The sequence below is a fragment of the Leucopleurus acutus genome, assembly GCF_964270905.1.
Source record: "Leucopleurus acutus genome assembly, chromosome: 10".
Lineage (NCBI taxonomy): Eukaryota > Metazoa > Chordata > Mammalia > Artiodactyla > Delphinidae > Leucopleurus > Leucopleurus acutus.
Window position 1 is genome coordinate 92517715 of NC_139153.1, and position 26542 is coordinate 92544256.

Here is a 26542-nt window from a genome sequence, read left to right on the forward strand (position 1 = left end):
TCCCAGTCAAAAGTGAAACTTTTAGTGCTAATAAGATTAGTCCTTGCGACACTATTAATTCTTTACTCTCCATTTCTCACTCCATTGTTGTTTCTCAAAGACCAACATTTCTTTGTTATTAAGAACATCATTAGGAGATGGTAACTACACTTAATGTGATCATTTCCCAGTGTGTACAAATCTTGAACCATGATGTTGTACACCTGAAGCTAATGTAATGTTTTATGTCAGTGATACCTCAATTTAAAAAAAAGGAGGAAAAAACCCACTTCATTTTGGTGTCACTTCCTTAAGACCTCCTGGATTTTTGTTTTACTGATACACTCCACAGCTTCAAACTGCAGGAACCATCAACAGGTCTTTGACAAATTAGTTGTCCCTACACATGGTTTACAATATTACACTTGCTGTTTAAAAGTAATTAAGCTTCTCTCAGTGTTCTTTGCTGTGGGTCAGGAACTTTATTTGCTGTGCCATCCAACACAGAAGTTAATCACAAATGGGTCCTCTGCACCAAATAATTAAAAATAGAGCAAAGTTTCTGAACCAGGCGGTTGGCAGAAAAGTCTGTACTTCCATCTGTGCATGGTTAGGAAAATATTTCATGATACTGAAATAGCATCAGCCTTGCTCTCTTTTGTGTGAGAGTGTATCTGTGTGACTGCATGTCATTCAGTGCTCTGAATGTTTGTTTGACAGTTAGCTAATCATATATATATATATATATGTATGAAAGTCACTGGCAAAGAAACAGAAAAGCAAATCCAGGTGTTCTGTGCGTACATTCTTTATTTGCTGGTTTCTGTGAAGGGATAATGGTCTTGCTGTTGCTTTTCTGTTTAGTGAAAGTTTTCTCTAAGCATGTGCTTCAGAAACTTAAAGAGCATTACATTTTTTTTTTTTTTTTTTTTTTTGCGGTACGCGGCCTCTCACTGTTGTGGCCTCTCCCGTTGCGGAGCACAGGCTCCGGACGCGCAGGCTCAGCGGCTATGGCTCACGGGCCCAGCCGCTCCGCGGCAAGTGGGATCTTCCCGGACCGGGGCACAAACCCGCATCCCCCGCATCGGCAGGCGGACTCTCAACCAATGCCCCACCAGGGAAGCCCAAGCATTACATTTTGACTTGAAAATCTTTACATCTTTTGATTCTCTGTCTATGAATAGCCTTTGCTAATAGCTTTTAGGAACTGTTCTTAGGTGAAATGCTGATGGATCTGTTTCAGTTTGGAATATGGACGGTTAGGAGTTTCTGCTCTCTGGAAGGAGACGTATGCCTGGAATATATATCAAACTCATAAACACTTTATGACAGAGGTACAGACATGCAAGTAACTGATTTTGAAAGAAATTTAATCCTTCAGTTTGGATTTTCCTTTGTTTTCACCAGTAATCAGTAACTTTCCAAATATGTTCAGTTTTGGCCAGTTCTAAACCGATGCTATGACTTTAAAAGTATATTTTCTATTTATAAGGTTCTAATTGCTATATAAAATAAAGATTATTCTCCTCTGGTATTTCTCTATTGCAGCTCTCTCTCTTTATCCCTGGAAAAGTCTTATTTTTTTGTTGATTTTCTTTCTCCTGGGAGAGCCACTGTATTAAATAACAACTAATGCTCAATAAATACACCAAAGGGAGATTTAAGAATTATTAAGAGAAAAAAAAAAAGGAAATGTCTTAATTTTCTTCCTTTGGCTCCGAAACATATGTATTTCTCAGAGTTACCAGTTTCTTTATGCTTCCGGACACTTAGAGCCTAGGCATACTCTTAATACTGTGATAATAGAATTAAATACTGAAATTAAGAGCTGTGGATTGACCATGCTCACATAAATTGAAATTAAGGAAGGAGGAATATCTTCGATAAATGTCATTATTAACGTAGCAGCTAATTCTTGAGTTTAGCTATGAAGATCAACTAAAGTTGATGGTAGTTTGATTATTGAGGTACTTTGTCATTCATGAAACTCAGAATTTAATAGTTTGATCATTTGGGCAGTTTGTCATTCATGATGTTTAAGAGACCCTACACATCTTTCTGTCCAACCTCCTGAATTTACATTCAACTTCATTTTGTTCATTTCTTGCAAACCTATGAATGCCCAGAGGGAACAATAAAGTTGAATAAATTGTGGCCTGTGGCTTCAAACAAATTAATCTTTGATTTCCTTTTCAATATTATTGGGGGAATAGCTTTTATTTATTTCTATTTATTTATTTTTAAATTTTATTTTTGGCTGTGTTGGGTCTTCATTGCTGTGCACAGGCTTTCCCTAGTTGCAGCGAGCGGGGGCTGCTCTTCGTTGCCGTGCGTGGGCTTCTCACTGTGGTGGCTTCTCTTGTCGTGGAGCACGGGCTCTAGAGTGCGGGCTCAGTAGTGTGGCGCAGGGGCTTAGTTGCTCCGTGGCATGTGGGATCTTCTCAGACTGGGACTCGAACCCGTGTCCTCTGCATTGGCAGGTGGATTCTTAACCACTGCGCCACCAAGGAAGCCCGGGATGGCTTTTAAAAAGATACACATGGATTTTGCTAATTATTATTTGCTAATGTAAGATATTAGGATTTAACATATTTTGTGCACTCTGAATACTCATAAGGGCGAACGGTAGATGTCCTATTTTTTTTTTTTTTTTTTTTTTTTTTGCCGTACCATGTGGCATGTGGGATCTTAGTTCCCCGACCAGGGATCGAACCCCTGCCCCCTGCACTGGGAGCACGGAGTCTTAACCACTGGACCGCCCTGGAAGTCCTGAATGGTAGATGTCTTTAGACTTTAAAGTTAGTGCTGGATTGATCTTCTCTTATACGAGACAGCTGACATTGCTGATATTAGTTAGACTCCCCGGAAAGGGTGCCTGGATACTCAAGTTCTTCACACTTTGCTTGTGGGAGTGTTAAATTTGTTTCTCTCATTCATTTCGGCATCTTCTGGACAACAGTATATGGCCTTTCAGTTTAAAAAACTGCATTTGATTGTTGATATCTTTATTCAATAAATCATTTGGTTGGCGAATATTGATTTACCAGATTCATGATCCCAAACAAAAGAAACAGCACACACACTAAAGAAAGGTCATTGTGCAGAGAACCTATCCTTTTAATAATAGTAATGGCTAGCTGGCATATTGAGGATTTAGGGTATGTCAGCCACTGTGCTGATCACTTAATCTTCACAGTAAACCTAGTTGGTAGTTATTATCTCCACTCAACAGATAAGGTAACTGGGTTAGTAGCTTGCCCAAGGTCACACAACTAGTAACTGGGAGGATTGGGATTCAACTCATACCATTTTAACTTCACACCCTATGCTCTTAACTAATTATACTTTATCGCTTGCCACCCATGTCATCGTGAGACTTGCGATGTGAGCTATATACAAAAGCATAGTTGCAAACCAAGATAAACTCTAAAGAATAAGGATTCAGTGAGCACTCAACTAACTCTCCACCCAGATTTCATAATTACCACGAACTCGATGTCCTCTCTGTGGGGTCCTCCCCCATCACATCACCTTTCTTCCCACCTCAGAAGTAACCACTAAAGAAAAATGATGTTTGAAAACATTTTTAACAAAAGTGCACAAAAACGTATCCCAGCCAGACGCTCATTTTGTTTTCCCTCCTTTTTCTCGCCATTGTGGGGCATGAAGAGGAACTGAGTCAGATCTGCGTCAAAAGGTCAGGGAGAGTGTCCTCTGCTGTGATGTGCAGGCCTAAATGCCATGACTGGTATGGGGGATTTTGTGGTGGGGTGATAGTTTCTTTGGTGCTCTCGAAGGACGCATCCCCTCTCAAGCAAGGCGTGCTCTGGAGGGATGCTAAGAAACAGACCATCTGAGGGGGTGATTTAATGTGACTTGGGCTGACACATCTCTAAAAAGCTTGTCAGGTTATAAGTCACAAATATTAGCCATACAGACATGTGGTTCCTTGATAGTGTGACTCTTAAAATAGCGAAACGTTTTTGGTAACCAATGTGCAGGCACTTCATAACACAATCAGAAGCCATTGAGTAGAACATGTTAAGATAGTGTAACCTTGTTGTCCCCTAATGCTTGAATGCTGTCTTTCAGCAAGTAGTAAATACCTTGTACAATATGTAAAAATCAAAATGGGTTCGGGCCTGGTGGGAATAATATAATTCTTTTATCAGTTGAAAAGTACATTCTAATAATTAACTACATTAAAAAAATAAGCAGGGCTTCCCTGGTGGCGCAGTGGTTGAGAGTCCGCCTGCCGATGCAGGGGACACGGGTTCGTGCCCTGGTCCGGGAAGATCCCACATGCCGCGGAGCGGCTGGGCCCGTGAGCCATGGCCGCTGAGCCTGTGCATCCGGAGCCTGTGCTCCGCAATGGGAGAGGCCACAACAGTGAGAGGCCCACGTACCGCAAAAAAAAAAAAAGCAAAGGAGGTTTTTGGTTTTTGTTTGCAAATGGTACCCTGTTGCATGAAATTTTTTCCAAGGGTCATGCAATTCTGTAGGAGAAGGTAGCAATTTAATGCACTCTTAGCTATTAAGCGCTTAGAGCTAGGTTACTTTTAAGTTACTCCCATGTCATTACAAAAATATGTAATGAATTTAAAAGATTAAAAATAATCACATCTAGTTGAACATAAAAGTGCTTATAAAGGCATATGTGTGTATCTGTATGTAGTCATTTGCACATACACATTTATATATGTATGCCTTCTATTAATTTTTTCTGGCGTTGCATGTGTTTGTAGGTATAGATATAGCATGCACTCTTTACAGAACTAATGTTAGGGGACCCTTTTATGAACTAACTATATGATTTGGAGCTTTATCAAATGTGATTTTTTTCAAAGGTCACAATTTTGGCCTGTAATAAAAAGCAGTATGGTATTGAGATTAAAGTGTGCATATGTGTCTGTCTATATCTTCTCTCTCTCATCTTTTTGCTTAGAGAAAAATCTATGCTCAAAGATACCAATGTGCCTACTAATAACTTAAAATATGAAAAAAAGAGCTACATATGACACTTTGTTGCAGTTTTGTACATTGTCTCAAAAACATGCTGTAAAAATATGGAAACTAGAAAAATCTTGGCAAATGTAGCCTAAGAGTGTAGCTGATTTAAAAGCTGCATTTGAGTATTCTAAGTACGGTTCTGTGACAGCTATTACTATAAGAATTGGCACAGCTAAGAAAATTTACACTTTAATACTTTAGAGCAAATAATTGCTTAGGATGCTTTAAATAGCACAGGAAATGTGTAGAGTGTTTACTTGACATTTGTTATATTGAACACTAATACTGAAACAGATTCTTTGACCACAGAGAATGCCAGTGTAGGTGGGATGGGGGTAGACGGGAGAGAGAGACAGACAAAAAACAGCCAGCATGATTAGATAAAAATAAAATGGCAAATGAGCTTTTTCATGATAGAGGTATAGCAGCAAAATAAAATGCCCGTTTGTTCGATCAAGTTGTCTTGGAGTGTGGTAGCAGAAAGCAGAGTAAACAACTCCCTGGGGTTAGGTTTCTCCCGGTTTTAAGGTCCTGAAGTATGCTCGAGGCTCTCTTCAAAGCCTTCCAGCCCTTGGCTACTCTGGTTTAATTTTTAAGGTCCTGAAAGCGAGAGGAATGACCTCCCTTTTTATAAAACAGAAAGAAAAAAATCCCTCTTGTTATCTGTTTAATCTGCACACGCTTGTGAGTGTTTTTTTACAATAGCTCTGGTGCCCTCATTTCTCAGTGCAGCTCAGTACTTGTGATGTGTCCCCCCCCCCCCCCCCCCCCCCCCCCCCCGCCAATGCATGTTGCACTCCCAGAGCCGCCTTTTTCACCCTTGCCAGGCACTGTTCATGCGATTCTTATCCTAGGACGGGGTCTAGTGCAGTTGAGTGCTGCCCTAACTGCAGAGCATTTCTTTTTGCACCAACTGCTTACCATGCACTGTGATTCAGCTGCATTTAATGGGAAGAAAACAGGATATACTTTAGGCTACTAAATCCTGTCCCATTCATATATATTTGAGTCAATTGTACAGTGTCTTAAAGGGAGTTTTAAATGCCTATGTTAAAAACGAATTGGTATGTGTGATAGGTCCAAGAATGTGAAATTGTGCAATGTTAATGAAGTTTGTTAAAAGCTGCTTCCTTCTAGCTTGTCAACATGAGCCGCTGTAAAATACCCAAGGGAATTTTTTTTTCTTTTGCGGTATGCGGGCCTCTCACTGCTGTGCCCTCTCCCGCTGCGGAGCACAGGCTCCGGACGCGCAGGCTCAGCGGCCATGGCTCACGGGCCCAGCCGCTCCGCGGCATGTGGGATCCTCCCGGACCGGGGCACGAACCCGTGTCCCCTGCATCGGCAGGCGGACCGTCAACCGCTGCGCCACCAGGGAAGCCCTAGACTGGCTTTTATCTTCTTATTTTGTTCATTCTGTCCACCCTGTTTTTTGTTTTTTTTTTTTTTGGCCGTGCCTCGCAGCTTACAGGATCTTAGTTCCCCGACCAGGGATCGAACACATTCCCCCTGCAGTGGAAGCGTGGAGTCTTAACCACTGTGCCACCAGGGAAGCCCCTACCCAAGGGAATTTTGAAAACAGCAATCAAGAGTCAAAACTTCACGGTGCAGTGTGGCCCAGCACCCAGAACGCTCTGCGGTGGAGAGGCTGTATTTATGGCTTTGCCACTGACTGGAGAGTTGACCTTGAATAAATCATGTTTAACTTCTCTGTGCTTCAGTTAGCTTTTGAAAGACATGTGTGGTTGTGTATAGCCAGTGGGAAGGCAATAACAAGTTCACAACAAAAGGAGAACTTGAAGGAAAATTTTATTATAAAAGAGCCGTGGGCATGAATGCAAGCCTTATGTAGGGTACTATAAATAAGTCTTGGTACACATGGCTCCTAAGAAATGTAGAGGGTTTTATTCTAATACTCTTCCTGTATTTTGTAGAATTAAAAAAAAATATATATATATATAGTTTTACCTTTTAATTCCAGAAAGCTTTGTGTTCAGACTTTTTTTTAATAAGTTCCACCCTATATAAAGGGATTTTTTTTTCCTTTAGAATGTTACAATTTAAATTGTAATCGAGCAGTAACAAATATCATTTAATATACAAAGACATTTAATTTTATTTTTAAGAGGGTATTCCAAGTTGTTATTTATTTTAAAAAGTTTATTTCTCTTCAGTCTGTTGCTACCCCTGCAGTGATCTCAGTGGTTTTTCATTCATCCGGGGAGTAAGGAAGAAGAGTGTCCAACACTTAACATGCCTGAAACACTAGCAAGCACAAAACACTTAAGGACCCTTGTGACTTACGGTCAGTGGGCCTGTTTCCCCTTCCTAGTGTGTCAGCAATCGGCTGGAAGGACCAGAATCCATAGGTGGAAGTAAGATATAACCATGGGGATTGAGAATCGAAGGAGGGCTTTTTAGTTTGTGGTGCCCAGAGCCACACATCATTGCAGGAAGTTGTCGGGTCTCAGGAAACCAGTCGCTGATAGGTCCCCCTAACCCACATCTCCCTGGTCAAGCCCTGGCAGTTAAATTGCCTCATGTTAGGTTACATTGTGGTAAAAGGGACATAAGTACTGCAGGTCCAGATGCTGCAATTTGAACAAAAGGTTATGAGCTTTCCATGTTACTGAGAGCCTAACTCTGGAGTCTCAGGTGGAGTTGTGCCGTGTGTAAATATAAGCCTCCAGCTCTGACCTTAAAGAAAACATTTCAAAGGAAGCCAGAGAAAAAGCTTATAGATTTAGCACCATATCCATGACTCACTTTCTCTTTGCTCTTTCCGTCCAGCTGTTACTCATTTTACCTCGAACCCTACAAGAAGGCTCCGTGTGATGTTTTCCCTTTGGCTGCTTTGCCAAAAATACAAATACACGCCTTGGGAGAATAAGGGTGAGAGAGAGAAGAGACAGAGGTCACAATTTTTTTTTTAATTTATTTTATTTTTGGCTGCGTTGGGTCTTCGTTGCTGTGCGCGGGCTCCAGTAGTTGTGGCCTGCAGAGCACAGGCTCAGTAGTTGCGGCACATGGGCTTAGTTGCACCGCGGCATGTGGAATCTTCCCAGGTCAGGACTTGAACCCGTGTCCCCTGCATTGGCGGGCGGATTCTTAACGACTGCGCCACCAGGGAAGTCCAAGGTCACAGTTTTTAATCCTGGTTCTGCTGATAACAAACTCCATGACCAGATACTTTGTACAAAAAGGGAGGATGGTTTTGAAATTCGTTCTCAGTTGCCAGATGGCAGCCATCTCTCTGTAGAAGGGCTTGTCTCAGATGTCCACTGTGTTTGGATTGCTGAGGTACCACTTGGATCAGCTCTCCTGGGCTTTTGGAAGTAGCCCTGGAGGTGTGACAGCAGCCTTAAGAATCCTTAGCAATTGCGACTGAATTATCAGGAGAACAGGAAGGGATAAAGGCTATGTGATAGGGAACAGGGTGCCAAGCTATTCTGAAGCTGCTATTTAAACTTGGCCTGTTATGCCTGTGTGTTCGGTTATCGTTGGATATCCCAGGATTTTGTATTTCCTGTGATACGAATACCAGCCCTGCCACTTACTAGCTTGGTCAAGTCACTTAATGCCCCAGTTTCTTCATCTGAAAAGTGGGGATTATAATCAGCATGAGGATTAAATAAATCAATATATGTAAGACACTTAGAAGAGCACTTGGTACCTGGTAAATGCTGTTGATGCTTAGTACTGTTATCATGTTATTGTTCTCCTTTGGGGTTTTCTAATTTATCTGTGTAGTGTTTAGGGCAAAGTAACAGGCATGTGGGAGGTGGTGGTGGTGGCGTGGGTGAGAGGGTGACCGAGGGTGGTGGAGAGTGTGGACATAACCTGGTGTCCACCCCAGGTCTCAGCCTTTGCCTGTGCATATCGTGTTTATTTCTGACCACCAGGCTTGGCTCAGATTCTTCCCTCACCCCTCTGCCTTTACTCCCACATTCTGCCCTGCCGTGAACGTCCAGCATGAGCCTCCCCTTCTCCAGGACGGAAAGGTTTCCCCAGCTATTTCAGCCTAAACCAGTCTCCTTCCCCACTTCCCTCAGTTCCTGTGTACTTGTCTGCACAGCTCATTTTATCGTGTCATTATTGCTTCATTCCGTTTCTTAGAGGTCCTGCTTCCCAGTCAGCCTCCATGTGACTGGGGGCTCTTGCCGCCTCTCAGGGTCCAGGGCAGTGAGGCAGAAAGGGCAAGGATCAGGGAGGAAAGGAACCTGCTTCCCTCTCTCTAATAAACTCAGCATGCTCACGGCATTTGACCTCTCTGATCCTCAGAGCTTTGCAGGTAAAATGAGGGTCTGGACTAAGTGACCTCTAAATTTTCCCTTGCAGCTTCATCGTTTGAGAGTAGTACAGATGTGCATAAATCTGTGTAGAAGGAGTGAACGAATGTCCACTCTCCAGTTGCTCAGGACAGCTTTAGTTATTTTTGTGCCCAGTAGCATCTCTGCTTGGTGAATGGAAGAAACAGTCTACATGATGAAGGTTTCACTTTCATTGGACAGAAATTTTGTTCGTTTTGATCCTTTCGTGGTCTGAATTCGTGTCCACATCTGAGTTTATATTAGTAATTTGCCAGTGAAAAAAGATTTTCTGTGCTAAAAAGTAATACAAATTATATCACAGACAAAATATTGAGTACATCAGAAAGGAAAAGAGTACATAAGAAAGCACTTTAGAAGTCCCTGTTTGCATGCATTGCTATTTTATATAATATAAATATAAAGCTCTCATAGTGTATTCACTTAATAATTTATTGCTCATTTTGAAGTTTTTCTGTAAGTACTTAAGAGATTTAAAACTACATCTTTTTTAAATTGAAGTTTAGTTAATGTACAGTATTGTATAAGTTACAGGGGTACAGTATAGTGAGTTCACAATTTTTAAAGGTTATGCTCTATTTATAGTTATTATAAAATATTGGCTGTATTTCCCGTGCTGTGCAATATATCCTTATAGCTTATTTTATAAATCGTAGCTTGTACCTCGTAACCCCCTACCCCTATCTTGCCCCTTCCCCCTTCCTCCTCCCCACTGGTAACCACTAGTTTGTTTTCTCTATCTGTGTGTCTGCTTCTTTGAAACTATATCTCTTTTTAAAAGTTTATAATTTGGGCTTATTTTCTTATTCATATTAGGCATCTTATCTGAACCCAATTTACCGAGCACTTATTATTATTTTTGGTATGTTAGGAGAATTGATATATATACATATACACACAGTAGCTGAAATTTCTACCATCGTCTTAATATTTTGGCATTATTTATGCATTTCATTTAATTCCTCTTCCCTAATTATCTACATCTGGATCAAAAATTGATAGTTCCGGACTTCCCTGGTGGCGCAGTGGTTGAGAGTCCGCCTGCCGATGCAGGGGATGCGGGTTCGTGCCCTGGTCCGGGAGGATCCTACGTGCCGCGGAGCAGCTGGGCCCGTGAGCCATGGCCACTGAGCCTGCGTGTCCGGAGCCTGTGCTCTGCAATGGGACAGGCCGCAACAGTGAGAGGCCCGCGTATGGCAAAAGTAAATAAATAAATAAATAAATGGATTGTTCCTTTATCATATTTAAGGCATCCATTTACTTTATGATTTTATGAATATTTGAAAATTTTGAACTTACTGATCTTAAATTTACTAGGGCAAGAGAGAGGGGAGGGAGAGATAGAAAGAGACGGAATGGAATTTGGCCATTTATTTATGGCTGTAACCGTCTTTGTACATGAGAGGAATGACTTCATAATTGAGGAGGCTTTTGGTAATAAGCCACTATGTTTTCAAGTGAATTACTCTCTGGAAAAAAATAGCCTTTGAAATATTATGTCATACAAGTTCAGACCAAGGAGGGAATAAGTTGACTATTTAATTAGGCTCCATATGGCTTGAACTCTTGGGAGAGCCACCTGCAACAGGACCCTGTTAAGAAATTATTCTGTGTCATACATAATCGTGTTCAAGAGGTCTTGGTAATTTGTATTGAAAAATGATAATTGGCATCATCCTCAAAGATGAGTTCTGTGACCTTCGATGTTTTCTGATTCAGCTTAGCAGTGACACTAAGATTTATACTGAAACCTCTTCGAATATTACTGGGAACACCCCACCCCCAACTTTTTATAGTTCACTGAGTGTGAAGAGCTCCTTCCTAGTACTTCATCTTAATCCAGTGATTGGCTTCCGTGTTATAACCAAAAGGAAAACGTCTCTGGGTGTGGTGGGGAAGGGGAACTTGCTGGACATGGGGTCAAGAGGATAGAGAAACGCCAGCTGCTTTTATTTAGCAAATATTTACCGATCATTCCTGCCCCTGTGTATTTGCTCCTTGTGCACTGGGATCTGAATTGATCAAAAAGGTCTGCATGTATGGAGTCTTTCCTCATAGAAATGCTTAGGCTTCCCTTGGATGCTTTGTCCTCTTTTTTTTAAAAATGGTGCAGAAGAATGCTGGCCTGAGTGTAGTCCGTTTGTATGGAGATGACTCTCTCCCTTATCTGGGCAAAAGTTTTGTTGGAGGAGAGAAGGTGGGAGTAGGCAGTAACCAAATATGTACCCTGAGTGCAAGTGATAATTGACCTCACTGATTAGAGAGAGGAGGGAAACATAGTTTATAAGTCATCTTCATAGGATATTTCAAGTTAGATGTTTTTCTGAATTTGGTTTCTGATTTGAAAACTGGTCCGAGCTGTTTTTTGTTTCATCCGAACAAATTTACCGTGAATTGAGGGGTAGAGTGTTTCTTAAGCCTCAGATCTTTAGGCAGCGAGTCATTTCCATGTTGTTGAGACATTTTCTAGCCTTTATTGCCCCGTGTAGCTCATGCTTTTCTCTGGATGTTTTGACTCCTTAAGAAACTCGCAATAACAAATTAACAATCACACTCCTCTGGAATGAAAACACGCTGTAGTGGAGTAATAAATAGCAGTTCTGGAAACCTGAGTAAACAGAAAACTCTGCTTTCTTGCTTAAGAAGGCTCTAGAAAAGGCGTCCAGTGTCCAACAGATACAAAGCAAGATACACCATGTAAAGCAGAAAGACATGAATGTGCTTTTCATTTTAATTGTCCAAGGGATTGTGGGGTGGAAACCGTAGATGCACTTTCATTCTTTAAAACTTACTAAGTAAATTATTTTCAGTCTTCTGACCTTCCTTCCCTCAAGTGGACCATTACTGATCAACAGGTTTGACTTGTTAAAATGAGCTGCATTTGTTTGGGAACCCCACGGTGGCCTCGGGCTTCTCCACTTCCTGTCTTTCTCTGGTCTAATTGGGAATAGCCCTGGGCCTTGACCTTGCTGGGGAAGATGTGAATCTGCACAGTGCTAAGAAGGAGTGCTGCCCAGGTACAGCTCGTCCATGTACAACCCTCGTCTGTCTCATCGAGTGGCCCATCGAAATTTTTCTATCACGGTGAGATTCTAGTCAGCTCCAGGGACTATTTCCATCCACCCTATTCATGGAGTTGCTTGCTCGGGTGGTGGTGGATGGAGTAAAATTATACCCTCCCAAGGATCATTACTGACCGGGATTCTTATCAATAGAAAATGATAAGAGGCCAGAAAAGAAATTCAGGTGAGGCTTTTCTGGGGCCCCTGCGGCAGCAGAAGGGAGCAAAAACGACAGGTTCCCTTGTTCACTCCCCAAGGAGGGGTGATCTGGTTCCTTACATGTGGCGAGGGTAGGGATGGGTCCAGGGGTCAGGCTGGAGGGGCGGCTTGGGCGGTCTTCTTGCCCCTGTGGTGGTGCTGTGTGCAGGGGGCATGCCCAGTACCCTGCTTTTGCTCCTGGATCCTCAGAAGTGGCAGTTGGCTTTTTGTATCTTGTTGTCTGTAGTTTGCCCCAACTGCACATGGACGCAGCTATTTTTAGTCCCATATAGTTTCTTTGTATTTTGTTGCTCAAGGAGAGGTTAGTCCAGGTGCAAACACTGCAACAAAGGGTTCCAGGTCCCAGGTCCTAGCTTATCTGAGGGTGAACACTTGATTTGATTAGAGGCCATTGTCATGGAAGAAGATGTTACAGCTCCTTTATGACCATAAGTGCTTGGAGGAGAACATTGACGCCCACAGAATCTGAATGCCTGGGGACTTTGGATTTCCCATTAATCAAAAAGACACCTTAAAGAACCTGCTGAGATTTCATGAATTTTCTTTCGATTCCTACTGAGGAATTGGAGGTAAGTTTTTTTTGTTTGTTTGTTTTTTCCTCCTTGCCTGTTTTCAGTGTCTCATGAAATGTGCCCATGTTTAGCCTGTCCAGTTGAAAAATGGACTGCCATCCACTTAGGACAGTGAAGTTTTTCCCACACCTGGCTGGAGGAGCTTATTTGGTTCACCTTCCAGTCTGAGGCGTGTTGAGTCAGACAGAGGCAAAGATTTAAATGTTATTAACATGAGAAAAATCTTTTGAATGTGAAGTCATCATGGTTGAGGTTACTTTGAACATTCATCATAGTCCCTTTTATGATCTGTACCGGAATCAACACGCTTTAGTTTTATGCTAAAAAACACTGTGGATGGAGTGAACATGGACGTGAATTTGAAATTACGTGATGGCCAGAAACTTTCGTATTACAGAAATGTTATACTGTGATAAATGTTTCGTGAAGCTCCATGGCTCACGGGCTGTTTTTAATGGCTTTGGCGTTCAGGAATTTTGAAAGTCAGATTCTTTGTAATTTAAATTTCCTTCTAAGCAAGGAAGTACACTATGTTATTAATTAAAAAAAAATATATACTTAGAAGTTCAGATTGTGTAATTATCTTAATGCTCCATAGCCTCTTTTCTGACTAAACATTGGAACTTATGCTGTTGAATGCAGGGAATTTGTCCAGAAAAGCTTAAGGAAATTTAGTCTACACAGGGAAATTTGCTAGATTTATAAATAAAAGGTTTAACTAAAGGGATGATACGTAGCAATTTTATCTTATCTTTAAAAGATTGCATTTGAATTTTGTCTCTTAGCCCTTCTTTTAGGATTAAGAAATTATCATAGCTTGTTTTTTGGTAGATGATTTATAGTAATAAGTTTTGTGCAATCCGACTGTGGGTAATTGAACTCATTTTAAGTGTGTAAGGATAGACTGCCTTTTAAAGGATGACAAAAAGGCGTCTTTTTTATAAAGTGAAAATGTCCCCAGAGATGGCCCACCTGAGATCTTGAAGTATGAAAGAAAGATTATATAGTATGTCACTCTGTCTCTTGAAGGAATGGCCTCTTCTATTGGAAAATAACTTTAAAGAATTCAAAGTTTAGAATTTTTCGGTGAAATGATTTATAAATCATGGCACTGGCTTTTAATCCTTGGTAGAATTCTTCTTAGAAATAAAGAAGCCTGCATAAATATTTATATGAACATAACCTTAAGTATTTAAAATGTAGCATACCAACCTTATTTAAAGACAACTTTATGCATGACAGTGCACATTTAAAGTTCCTGGATAAAAATTCTTTGTACCTTTTTTGGAAGAAAAAAATCTTACATAGTTTAAAAAAAATTTTTTCTTTTAACTCCTAACTGTAACAAAGCTTTTGAGCAGAGTAGGAAACTAGTATTGTTACTCACACTCACTGCTAGTATTGTTACTCACACTTACTGCTAGTATTGTTACTCACACTTATTGCCATATTATTACTCACACTTACTGCTGGTGTTGTTACAGAGCAGGGGAAGCAACACTATATGTTCAACTTTAGCAAGTTAGATGCATTAACTTATTCATTTAAAGAACTTGAGTGACAAAACCTTAATTTTAGAAAACATTAAATTAAACCTAAATTATAGAAACTATTAATAGTGCTTAGCAAAGCTGGTATAGAATCAGATTTGGTTACTATAATGACTCAGATGCTTTATAATTGGACATATTTTCTCTGTTTAAGCTTAAGTTTTTTCCTATTATTTTGGATTTTTAAAATTAATATTTACTGTGGGTTCAGCACTCATACAAGAGGAGAGAAGGGGAGAGAAATACAGGTGGCTGATCAGGGGAGGAGGCTGGGCGAGGCGCCCGTGGGCTGACACTGCGGTAAGATGGTGGGGAGTCTGCATTTATGGTCACTGGACTTTCTCAGAATGCCCCACGGGTCCCCAGTAACTGTATTTACATGATGTTATACGAATATGTGTTTTTCTGGGGCGAGGGTTGTAGCTTTCACCAGATCCTCAAAGAATTCTCTGTCCCTCCAAAGTTCTATAAAAACCACTAATGTAAAATTGAAAGGTCCGGATATCTTCGAGGGTAAGATGTTAAGTATGAGTTACAGAAAACAAGCCATGGGTTACCTTTTTTACACAATTAAAAATGACCATGACAACCATAAATTTGTTTTCTATGTCTGTGAGTTGATAAAATAGATGAACAACAAGGACCTACTGTATAGCACAGGGAACTATATTCAATATCTTGTAATAACCTGTAATGGAAAAGAATCTGAAAAAGAATATATATGTGTGTGTATCACTTTGCTGTACACCTGAAACTAACCTAACATTGTAAATCAACTACACTTTAATAAAAAAAATGACCGTGACATGGCCACGGATGAACTACGTTAAGTTGGCATTGCAAACCCACCTGGTACATGTTTAAAACACAGTGTGTTTATTTTGAGATAACGAAAAAATGACATCTTGTGGTTTGTCGCATCCCCGTTCTGAGATGACGAGGTGCTGTAACCTTGTTCATGGCAGCTCCTGATTTTTTTCTGTGTTAGAAATTGCTCCGCGGGGGTCAAATGAGGTGCCTTTGGGAAATGTGCGAGTGATTGAGCGAAGAGGGTAATCAGTATCTTTCCAGACCTGTCTTCTGGTTTATGTTTGTGTTAAGAAGTATGCGGAGCGGGAGGCCTTGAACAGTTTGGAAGTGGGGAGCTGATTACATTGGAGCGTCCGGCACACATTGCGCCCCCCTTTACATGTGCACAGTTTACAGTTTACAAAACTGTACACTTGGCTCTGCGCTTGATAAGGGCAGACATTCCTTGTCTGAGTTCTGGCTGTGTCACCGTGCTGGCACAACATCTGGCCTGCACAATATCCGAAGAAATATTTTGTTGAATAAATGACCTCAGTTGGTTCTCAGGGCCATCCTGTGGGTACAGACATAGCAAGTTTCAGCATTCCATTCTCTGGGCTCAAAGAGAGCAATTATTTACCTAAGGTCACATGGCTGGTAGCTAGAGGATCTAGGCCTCTCCTTTACGCTGTGCTTTATCTTGACTCTAGTAATAAAAGTGGAAAAGCCACACTTTATCAACTGCGTTTTGATAGAAGAGAGTGGGTGAATGGTTGTAACCCTCAGAGAGTCTCAAAAATCATGGTAGCCTGTTGGACTTGTAACAGAGAGAAAATCTTAAGTGAGTATCCCTTGATGGTGCTATCAAGTCAGGTTTTTAATTTAGCTGAAGAAGAGAAAAATAATTTATTCCTTTTTGTGCAACTAGATATTTATTGACCGTTTCCTCGGTGCCAAGTATAATGTGTACACTGGGTAGGTATATAACCGAACGAATACAGTGTGAGCCCCTGCCCTCGGAGAGCTTACCTTCTTGTAGGGGACACAGATTACTAGTAAATCCGTAAGCGTACTCTGTATTTCAGACAAAAATCAGAGCAGTGTACGTTAGGGGAAAGAGAGTGATGGTGGCTGCAAGAGGATGATTTTATTTGGGGAAGTCAGGGAAAGCCTTTCATAAGATGTAACGTTTGTGCAGAGACCTCAGTGATGTGTAGGAGTGCTGGGAGGTGAGATGGAAATCAGCAGAAGAGCACTGCAGGTGGAGAGAATGGCTGAGCAAATGCCCTGAGGTCAGGAAGAGCCTTTAATTCTGGCATGAGAGGCCAGAGGACTTCGATTTTATTCTACACGTGATAGGAGACTGAATTAGGGCTGCCCTAGCAAATTACCACAAACTTGATGGCTTAAAGCAACAGAAATTTGTTCTCTCACAACTCTAGAGGGGAGAAGTCTGAAATCAAGCTGTCACACACTGTCTCTCTGAAGGCACCAGGGGAGAATCTTTCCTTGTCTCTTCCAGCTTCTGGTGACTCCAGACATTCCTTGGCTTGCGGAAGCATCACTCCAGTCTCTACCTCTGTGTTCACACGGCCTTCTCCTCTGCGTCTGTGTCTTGTCCTCTTCTGTCGCTTGTAAGGACACTGGTCGTTGGTTTTAGGGCCCACGCAGGTAATCTAGGATGATCTCATCTCGAGATCCTTAAGCACGTCTGCAGAAACCCTTTTTCCACAAAAGGTCATAGTCACAGGCTCTGGGACATGAGCACATCTTCTTGGGGCCCACCGTTCAACCCATTACAGGAACCATGGATGACATTTAAGCAGAGGGAGTGACGGCATCTCCGTTGTTCTAAAAAGATGGCTCGGGTGCTGTGGGAGAATAGTTGTAGGTGGATGAAGAATCAACCAGGGAGACGGCTGAGGGGCTATTGCAGAGGCCCAGGGTAGTGGGGGAGATGGAGAGCAACGTGTGGATTTCAGTTCTGCATCACAGGGGAGCAGAGAGCATTTGTTTGATGGATTAGAAGTCGCGAGGAAAGAAAAGAGAACATCCAGGATGGTGGTGCCCTTCACGGAGAAGGGGAAGACTGGTTCAGGAAGAGGCTGGGGCAGTGGTGGTGCCCTCCAGAGTTCTGTTTTGGGTATGTAAACTGTGAGAAGGGGAGATGCTGGGCGTTCGTTAACTTACACACATGGATCTGCAGCTCAGTATAGCCATACGTTTGAGCTTTGTCGGTCCAGGGATGGGTATTATTGAAGGACCCCCCTCTCCAGGAGGAGGGTTGTCATGGAGTGGAGACCATGATTGAGTCCATTAGGATGAAGATCACTGAGCTGATGACCACCAATTTCAGTCTCTCAGCCCAGCTCCCGGCCTTTATGTCAATGTGTGAGGGAGGGGAGGGCAAGTCGGGTGCGGGCCATCAGGAGAGCCTGGCTCCGTTATCCTAGGCCTTCACAAAGGCCGTGTGTGCTTAAGTTGTTTTCATTATTATCATCGTTTTCTTGGAATTCTTTCATTCTAAGCCCGACAAGCCTGACTGGCAGATGCACTGTCTGATTTTTCTAGTTCTAGATTATATGCTTTTTCTTCAAGCCATCTTCGTCTATTAACCTACATTCAGTTTTAATTTTAAAGCTCCAGTCAATAATTATTTCACTTGACAGTTTTTGACAGTCTGCTGCTCCATTTAGCCGCTCAGCATGAATTTAAAAGGTGATTTCTCGGTCTGCACAAGTGAAGTAAACTTGCTTTTTCGTGCTCTGCTTTGGGGGGTATAGAAAGATAGGCATGTTCACTCTGCCCTGGGGAGTTTTTAATACAGAAATACTTCATCGTTTTCCATATAAGGAGAATGAGGACTACAGAGCCACTAACATTTTCTGTTATGTAGCATTTTGCTTATGTTATGAAGTTACTTGGAAGGCCGGACTTCTGTTCATTGGTATTGATACTGTGAGGTCAGCCCTGCAGCTGTTTATTGAATCCTCATTTTATGCAAGGCACTGCGTTAAATGTGATGGGAAATTAATACACCGTCCCCAAGAAGTACGATGGTCAGGGAAAGAAGGCCACTTCCAAAATTTTGATAGGTAGAAATACTTAGAAAATGACAACTTTATCTTGCTGCATAGCTGCACTTAGGCTAAGTGGAATTCCTCCTTGGAAATTCCAAGTGAAAAGCTAGGCTCCAAAGTTCACGGTCATCTTTGTGTCTACATTATACACACACATAGGTGAGCATGTTGTAGTCAAGGGCAAACGTAGCGGAAGACCAAACAGGGCGGGGAGTGTTCTTTCCTACTAGAATCACAGTGTTCACATTCTTGGCAGCTCAGATGGTGTCCGCTATAGCCGTTAGTTTACATTTTGATAATTGACCAACGAGCATATCATATTTAATTCTTACTTGGATCGTGCCTCAGAGCACAGCATTGCCAGTGAAACACACTGCAAATGGGAAAGTAAGAGTTTTCCTTGGGAACTCACTTATTCCATCGGCTCTTCTGTGACTGTGAGCATGACCTGTAGGTTAGAAGTTCTGGAACAGAAGGAGGAAACTGGATCATGTCACAGTGAACAGGAAAGGAGGTGCTTCATACTCCTTCTCCTTCGCAGTGAGCTCTGATTTTCCTCCTTGGTCTGGGGCCGTTTGGCCTCGCATATCCTGGCATGATTTAGGGAAGCAGGCCCTGACCTTCTGGTGCCCTCTGTTTCATTTTACTCCAGGCATATTACCAGGCACAATTCATTGTCATATTTTTGTGGCTAAAACTTCTCCGACTTCAGTACTGAGCCTTTGTTTTTCAGCAGGGCAAAAGAGCTAGCATTTTCTGAACATCACTGACCCTTTGCCACAATTGAGGTTTTTAAATAAACCTTACATGAACTTCATCCCACTTTATGGTCACAGCTGTGCCAGTCGCTGATTAGGACTGTGAGTACTTGCCTGTTGCTTGTTTTGACTTAGCTCCGGTTTTTAGATTATTTACTTAGATCTGCTGCCAATTTTCATTGTACACGTACATAGGGATGCAAACATAAACTCTGTCCTGAAGCAGCCAGTGCTTTGGCTTCAGCGTCCCATAAGGACTGCAGGAACCAGTTGAAAGTGAGCAGAGCTGAAAGTGGTATGTCAGCCAGGCCGTCAGAGAGGGCCGGCTGGGTCTCCACACGCTTGCCACCCTCAGCCCCTCAGCCCAGAGGTGGCTTCAGGTCTGTGTCCAGGGCTTGCCACACTGACTCAGAGCTAAGTAACGTCTAGCTGGAGCTGGCACCGTTATGCTGGCGTGGTAATTCACAGTGAAACACATCACTAATGGACCCTCGGGTCCCCACGACCAGCGCATGCTCTGTGTCAAGCTACCGTGGAATGTAAATCGTAGCTGGGAGCTACTCTATTGATTCACCTTGAGAAATTGCTGCTCTCTCGATGCAGGTAGCAGTAGGGGTTATACTACTGCTACCTGCATCTCCCACGTCTCCTCGAGAAACGTTTTATAGGGAGTTAGGTAATTGCTTCGTGAGCAAGGAAGTGGGTTCAGTAGCACCCATCTAACACAGTCTGCTTCTCTGTTCATCTCAGGAGAAGGACGTTTTTCTAGTGGGACTAAAAACCCTTCAGTCGTTGGCTATAGTCATCTCGCTAGGGTGGTCTAGCCAGTGAAGCCACTTTCTTCCCCCCAACAGCTTGACACTGCCCACGTTTGCTTTAGGGACTCTATTTCCCTGGCCGAGCCAGCCCATGCCCCCTTCTGAAGACACAATCTTTTCTTAAGTATATGAATGTAATTCACAGGTACTGGCTGGTGCAGGGGGCAGTGGTGGTGGTGTGTTGCTTTCTTCATTGACTTGGTATGTGCATATTCTAAGCCATTAAGTCTAGTTCTTACCGTAAACCTTTGACTTGGCCATCTCTTTTCGCCGTTTCCAGGTTCCTGGGGGAGGAGGTGGAGTGGTGGTATGTATCTTGTTATACTCCTTGTTGTATTCTTTATAAGACCCTCAGAGACTTTGCAATAAAACACCCCATGAATTACATCTTCAGATCAAGCACTGGGAACTGCACAGCAACATGGAGGCATCTGCCCAGAGCAGGCGTAGGCAAACTATGGCCTGTGGGCCATATCTGGCCGGCTGCCTGTTTTTGTAAAGTTTTATTGGAACACAGCCATGTCCATTCATTGATCTAATGTCTGCGGGTGCTTTTGCAGTTTAACTACAGACCTGAGTTGAGTAGCTGTGAAAGGGATGGTAAGCCAACACAAAGCCTGAAATATTTACTATTGGGTGCACTTCTGAAAATGTTTGCCAACCTTGGTCTGTAGAATTTGCAAGTCATAGAATTGCAACAGGGAAGAACTCGAAGTCCCACTCCTCCCACCCAAATTCGGTGAACAAATGGAGGATTAGAGAAAGAATGAGACTTGCGTAAAGGTCACGGAGCTTCTTAGTGGGAGAGCCAGAAACTGAACTCAGATTTTCCAGTTGCCTGTGTGAGTACTCGCCTCCTACTTTTGGAGGTGGAACGTTGGGAGTTTTACGGTTTACAGATGATAAGCCCTTGCAACACACTGAAATAGAGCTTCTTCAGTGGCAGGAGCTACTTTCCAAACTGATTTCCCCAGGTAAAATCACCAGCCAGGCTGGCATCGGTATTCATTTAACAGCACCTGCCCGATGCTAAGAGTGGAGGGAGGGGCTAAGGACACCGATGAATAAATGCTATCCTTACCCTCTGGAAATTTGGATGAGAGGAAGACTCAGATTGTTTTTTTTTTTTAACATCTTTATTGGGGTGTTAGTGTTTTACAATGGTGTGTTAGTTTCTGCTGTGTAACAAAGTGAATCAGCTCTACGTATGCATATATCCCCATATCCCCTCCCTCTTGCGTCTCCCTCCCACCCTCCCTATCCCACCCCTCTAGGTGGTCACAGAGCACCGAGCTGATCTCCCTGTGCTATGCGGCTGCTTCCCACTAGCTATCTGTTTTACGTTTGGTAGTGTATATGTGTCCATGCCACTCTCTCACTTCGTCCCAACTTACCCTTCCCACTCCCCGTGTCCTCAAGTCCATTCTCTCTACATCTGCATCTTTATTCCTGTCCTGCCCCTAGGTTCGTATGGAGGTTCCTTAAAAAACTAAAAATAGAACTACCATATGACCCAGCAATCCCACTATTGGACATATCCCTTGAGAAAACCATAATTCAAAAACAGTCATGTACCATAATGTTCACTGCAGCACTATTTACAAGAGTCAGATATTTGCACATCCTTTTATTTGCAGTGTGTTTAAATGTCATCGTGGGGCTGTGATCACGTAAAAGGAAAGATGTGTTAACTCGGCCTTGGCGGGGTGTGGGTAAGAGTGTTGTCAGAGGTGGCTCCACAGAGTTGGAGATGTTTGAGCTGTGTCTCAAAAGAGAGTTCTTCAGGCAGAGGCCTGCAATGGATGTGTCTTGAGGGCCTCAAGGTGTGAAGTCCAGTAGTGTGGGAATACTTGTCTTACCACAGCCAGAGGTAGGGTGTGAGGGTATGTGGCGAGGCGGGGACAGGAAACACAGTTGGAAATGTAGGTTGGGCCCAAATAGTGGAGCCCATGGCATTTCATGATGAGGACTTTAGTTTACATTCTGGGGGTTTCTAACCTGTAGATTTCAGAACACATGGGAGACCACAGTTCTTATAACAGAGGGCCTACCCATCCATGTGCGCAATAAGCATTGTGTGTAGTTGTAGTAATTAATATCACTAACAGAAATCAGAGCTTCGTCCCAAATATATGTAGCTGGCTGATACGACGATTCATCAACCCAAAATTCATTTAAAGTGTTACTAAACCAATAGTATCTTTTTGATCGCTGTGTATTTTCTTGATTAACAGATATTAAGAGTTAAATATCTGTTGCTCAAAGTATGCAAAATTTTGGATTAAAAAATAATATTGGGAACTACTGCTGTTGATGACAGAGAGACATGCCATTTTTTGAGTTAACAAATAAATGGTATATAGGTTCCGGAGACGTGCTGCTCTAAATCTTATTAGCTGTGTGACTTGGACCAAGTTATTTAACCTCTTGAAGCCTTGGAATACTAATCTATAATAGTAGCATGATAACGTTTGCCTCTTACGGTTGTCATAAAGATATAACCATATATGAAAAGCGTGTAGCATCCCATGAGATGCGCCCAGTACCGTCACCTATTTTTATTATTTTTGGTGGTACAGGCAGTGTGTCTTAGATGTGACCCAGTGTGGAGGATGAGTTCAAAGGGGAGAGTCGTAAGACCTTTTGTTACCCAAGTGAGTAATAATGGGGGCCTGGAAGGGGCAGAGTGTGGGTGTATGGAGAGTATGGGGGAGTGTATGTCCACTGCAGGTAATAATGTTGAAAATGAAAGAACCCAACTTACGTTCACGCCCAAAGCAGTGGACTAGGTAGAGACTGCAGTTCAGTAAGCCTGTGCTTGTGATTTCCTGACACTGTATGGTGTGAATTAGCTGGCAAGTTCCATGGCTCTTAATTCCTGGAATTGATCTAGATAAGATATCACCTAGGATAAATTTTTTTATTAGTTTAGTGCATTAATAACCCCTCTTTGCAGCATGTTAAAACTAGAATTAGAATATAAATATTCTGTTTCATAGAGCTTTCAAAGAAATGTATACAAGACAATATGTGACATATTCCAAATTTAAAAAAATTAAGTAATACTTACATATTATTAATTGTTGGTGTGTCTGTGCTTAGAAAAAACTCAGGATAAATATTAAGTGTCATCTGAGAGATTTGTATTTCCTTCTTTGTCATATCTGTATATTCCAAAGTGAATATAGGTATTTAAAATTTTTTAAATTTTATATTAGAGTACAGTTGATTAACAGTGTTGTGTTAGTTTCAGGTGTACAGCAGAGTGATTCAGTTATACATATATCGTTTTTCAAATCCTTTCCCCTTTAGATTATTACAGAAAATTGAGCAGAGTTCCCTGGGCTATACAATGGGTCCTTGTTGGTTACCTGTTTTATATGTAGCAGTATGTACGTGTCAATATGTATTTTTAAAAAGTGCTAAAAAGGAAAGCTTTAAAAGGGACTGGATCAGAAAGGCTGAAGGGAATTTGCCATCCCCCTCTTTTGGGGAAGCTGTTTACAAATGTTGGTGGGAGTGGGTGCCCTCCCAAGTGGGTTTCGTCTCAGTCAGATGGTGTTCTTCTAAATCTGGTGATATGGGGGCAGCTCATAAAGGTGGGCGGAAGTGAGAAATTAGAGTAGCAGCAGTGCGTGCTCATGGGGCCAGTCAGAATTGGACTGTTATGCTTTATTGAATTATTTTTAATATTACAGTCCGGGCTAAGACACGGGATTCCTGTTATTTACCATCCTTTCTCAGTGTGCAAATTCTCACACACGTGGGTGCTGGCACACGTGCGTGGGCATGCAGTGTAGGGGTGCCAGGCCCTCAGCAGGAGCAGCAAGAACGCTGATGTAGAGATCAGGAAATGGGGTGCTCTGGTCTCAGCTCTGGTGCTTAGTTTGTAATAGACTTAAGGCCTTAACCTCCCCGAGCCCAGCCTTTCATCTGGGAATGAGGGATAATCATAACAGTTCTGACTACCTCACAGGGTTCTTTTGGAAATGCATTTTTTTTTTTTTTTTTTTTTGCAGTATGCGGGCGTCTCACTGTTGTGGCCTCTCCCGTTGTGGAGCACAGGCTCTGGACGCGCAGGCTCAGCGGCCATGGCTCACGGGCCTAGCTGCTCCGCGGCATGTGGGATCTTCCCGGACCGGGGCACGAACCCGTGTCCCCTGCATCGGCAGGCGGACTCTCAACCACTGCGCCACCAGGGAAGCCCTGGAAATGCATTTTGAACAGATTATAAACCCCCGTACGCACGAGAGTTGTTTTTAATGTTGACTTGGCCACTCTTCAACATTGTGGTCCCGGGCAAGTGACCTAAGCTCTCTGGACTCCGGTACTGCAAAACTAGGGCAATTGAATCTAACTTTTTGTCCATCCGACACAGCGGAGAGATAGGGGGTTCAGAAACACTGGGCCAGAGGAGCATACCGTGGGGCACTGGTTCTCAAACTGAGCTGGCATCAGAATTACCTGGAGGGCTTGTGAAACCACAGATTCCTGGGCCCCAGGGTTTCTGATTTAATCTGTTGGGGCCTGAAAATACGCATTTCTAACAAATTCCCCCCATGATACTGATGCTGTGGTCCTAGGGACCACCCTTTAAGGGTGAGGGCGGGTAGTAGGATGGTGGGAGAACTGTACGCATTATGAAAAACCAATTGAATTTAATATTTAACCCCGTCCTCCATACCCACCGAAATCGCCTAAACTAGATGTTTTCTGAGATTCTTTCCTTCTCCTGAATATTTGGTTCTCTCTTGATACCTCAGCCAGTAGAAGCAAGAAGGGACTTCGGGATTAAGCAGGTCTCACACAAGTAGCCTAAATAACATTGACAAATCGTTATTCCGCGGCATCAGCTCGAATCCGGAGATGCTTATTCACACATGTGTGTGCACCAGAGGCCAGTGATGTCTTTTGGCTCTGTTCTCCTTTTTAAAAATTCAGTGAGTAAGCTGATTTTGTAGGAAAGTCTCAGAAAGCAATTCCTGTAAAGCCAGCATTGGTAAGTTGAAATTGAGGAAGCAGTGCTGATTAATGCAGTCTTATTGAAGCTTAATCATGTAGAGGTCCCCCTAGATTCAGAGTTTGGACAGAAACCCTCCTACTCATCCCTTATAGCTCCGTGGTATGGTAAAGTTCAGTTTGCTCACATGGTGTCTCCTTTTTCAGCCAGGGTTAATTCTTAAACTGGAGGGGATGAGTAAGAGAGAGAGTTGGCATTAATTGCTTCATCAACTGCTCTTGTGAGTCATCTCCTGCTTGTCTTATTAATTCAACTGGAAGGAGGAGTAACGTTATCTCTGGTTCCAAGGCCGGCTTCAGTTAACTAGGATACTCCCTCAGAGGGACTCGTGCTCATAGTTTCATTCACTTATTAAAGGAATGAATAGATTGTGAATCTCATTATCCTAGCATGTGTATATGTAAATACATAAATAGGAACATGCGACCTCTTGATGTTTATCAGTGATCAGATGCCACAGGCAGGATGTTAGCCCTGGATTATATTGAAGGTAATTGATTTAAAAAAAGAAAAGAAAGGGATGTGTTCAGGTTGATACCTTCCCCGAATTCCCCTCTCCTTGTTTCCCATTTGATTAACAGAGGTGTCGAGGCAAGAAGGGGACAATTTCCAAATAAAATTGCCTTTAGTTCTTTTTGGAGTTAAACACAGTAGCTGGATTATTTTGAAACACAGTTGTACGTCTGTTATTTTCTACTACTTACGTTCAGCTCACTCGTGTCTTCCTGTTTGGCTTGTACCTCCCCCTTCTGACTCAGTCTTGATTTCTCTTCTCACTCGACCAGACCACTGTTCTTCCTCTGCCTTTGACTTTTTCTTACTTGGTCTCCCTTGAACGGCCTTTTTCACTGAAGCATGTCTCATTTCGCTTTTCCCTGACGAAGAATATGGTTTATTCCCAGGCAGACACTCTAGATGGAAAGCACATCTTTCTCTTCACTAACAAATTCATTTTTATTCAGGAAGAGTTTACATACAGTGAAATGCACACATCTTAAACGTACAGTTCAATGAATTTTGATAACTGGATATGTCTGTGTAGCCAGCACCCTACTTGAGATGTAGGGCATGCCCATCACCCCAGAGAGAGTCTTTATTTCTCCTGCCTGTTAATTCCCATCCCCCCATACTCAACCACCGCTCTGATTTCTTTCACCACGGATGAGTTTGGTCTGTTCTTGAACTTCATACAAACGGAGTCATTCAGTAGGTACTTTTTTTGTATCTGCCTCCTTTTGTTTAACTATCCTTTTTGAGATTCACCGAGCTGTTGCATGTATCAGTTCACTGTTTAAAAAAAAAAAATCTGACTAGTAGTCCACTGTGTGTGTGTGTGTGTGTGTGTACTACAGTTTATTCA

General features: G+C 42.4%; 1 protein-coding gene across 4 annotated transcripts in view; it reads left to right on the forward strand.

Moving 5' to 3' along the window:
• Positions 1-26542, forward strand: part of ATXN1 (ataxin 1) — a 396177-nt gene that overhangs the window by 23889 nt on the left and 345746 nt on the right. Inside the window, exon 1 of one of the 4 annotated variants that reach the window (XM_082848801.1) lies at positions 3621-3727. The exons of the other annotated variants lie outside the window; for them this stretch is intronic. The gene's annotated coding sequence lies outside the window, so the exon portion shown is untranslated. Of the gene's footprint in view, positions 1-3620; positions 3728-26542 lie in introns of those variants that run through there. 4 annotated transcript variants of the gene reach the window in all.